This window comes from Rhincodon typus, unplaced genomic scaffold, assembly GCF_021869965.1.
Source record: "Rhincodon typus isolate 14 unplaced genomic scaffold, sRhiTyp1.1 hic_rhity00000091, whole genome shotgun sequence".
NCBI lineage: Eukaryota > Metazoa > Chordata > Chondrichthyes > Orectolobiformes > Rhincodontidae > Rhincodon > Rhincodon typus.
In genome coordinates, this window is record NW_025965729.1 from 71,095 (window position 1) to 73,198 (window position 2,104).

Sequence of the window (2,104 nt, forward strand, 5' to 3'; positions counted from 1 at the left end):
GCTCCCACTTCACAAGGAATGCTCTTGCCTGTGTTTAGTGATGGCTCACTGAACGAGACAAATATTCACATGTTCATTCCACACGACAGCAACAAGACACGTTGAGGAGATGCACAATGAAGGACCGAGAAAGTTGTTAAGAGAGAGCCATCACTAAACACAGGCAAGAGCATTCCTTGTGAAGTGGGAGCGAGCTGGACCCATTAACCAGGGATCGGTGTTTTCAAATGGTGCTATGCTGTTAACATTTTCTCCAGTGATTCACGAGATCAGATACTCTTGTATGCTTACCTGCCAGTTTCATTTGTTTCATCAACAGTGATTTTCCACAAGCTAACAGTAAACCCTTCAATCTAAGTGCAATCTCTCAAACTGTTTCTATTGCTCGTTGGGTGCTGTACATCGTCGGATTGTGCAGACAGGGGCAGTTTCCCATTACACATTCCCTTGTTCAAATGCAAAGCACTGCCTGCCAGAGGAAGGAAATGGCTGAGCACATCCGGCAACGGACCAACGCCGGTCCAGGAGAAAGGGCAGAAACAGCAGGCTCCTGGGAGCACGGAGTCAGAATGGGAAGCAGCTGTTATTGAAACAGTTTGCTGCCTTTTCTCCCGAAGCAACAGGGAATTGACTTCGAGCTATACTCAGTTTGTTGTTAAAACTGTTGCATTGACGATGCCTTAAAACCCGGGCAGACCCAGGCTGCTTGCCTTCCATTTTGTCAAATTCCCCGATCAGTTTTTCGAACAGAGCTGCATTCAATGATGTCGGACTTCCTGATATCGGGGTTTGGCGTCAGGGCCACAGGGTTCATTGAGGCAAATATAGCGCAACAACACACGTGGAGAAAGTGAAAACAAATATTTTGGATGTTTGCCCACGCAATGGGAAAATAACCACCTTGTGGGGAGGCGTGGGCCTCGTGGCATTATCGCTAGACTATTAATTCGGAATCACAGGTATCGTTCTTTGAATTCAATAAAATTCTTGAATTAGGAGTCAAACATCGGGAAAACCACAACCCAATAGACTTTCGAGAAGGAATTAAATGCATCACTGGCCAACACAAATCCCGTCCAGTGATCTGAGCTAACCAACTTTCCGCAAACTAACATTTAAACACAACAGCTCAGTTCCTTTGCAATTTTCAATGAGTCACATGGAATAATAAGACGCACCTTTAAAAACCATGTGTTTTTTGTAATAATAAATCTTGAGTGCTACAGTTCTCCATGCAACTTCATTACAACTAAAGACAAGCAAGTAGAGGCTGCTACCCTCCTAATTCCTTAGTCAACCCATTCTTGTAAAAGGATGCTGGTCCCATCAACCCGTATTCAATGCAGCAAAATTCTCTGTGCTGTACAATCTCATTCGGACTGCAAGAAAGGAATTTACTGTTTCTGCTGTCAGAGCTGAATTGGTTCAGCCAATATCTTGCTCAGTTCCCTGCTTCCAGTAAACACTTCAGTAAGGAAAAAATCTGTCAAATTCTTTACATTCCAATACAGACTGACGCTGCAAACTTGCAGAAGTCACACATTTCCACTTTCACTGTCTCAATGATTTGACGACAACGTTCAAAAAGCTCAATGAGATAAATCTAATTCTATTTCGATCATTGGAACGACTTGTAGGAATTTGCATGCGGGAAATTGAGTACTATGAAACAGATAAACAGTTTTTCCGGATTTTATCCCAGCACAGTGTCAGCGACACGGGGAAGGTCATCGAGCGAAAACATCACCTCGGTTTCTCTCTCCTAATCAGTTGATAATTGAGGTATATCCCCCGGCTACGGATCATTATCCGAACACAGAGAGTGATCTTCTCCAATAAATTCTGTTTTGATCAATGACCTTTTTTTCCCACAGGCTGATGTCAGCATCTCAAATAGCCGGTCCACCGCCTCCTCCCCTCCACCTCATTTGTTGTGTCAGAGCACACAAGGCTATGGGCCAACTGCTGGAAACTGGGATGCTGAGCCTCTTTCCGTGTTGTAAAAGCACAATGATTCAATCATTTTGGAGGAGAAAGAACGCCAGTGGAAAAAGAAAGCTAGAAGCTGTGTCATTAAGAAATGATGCAGCTACGCCTGCAAGTA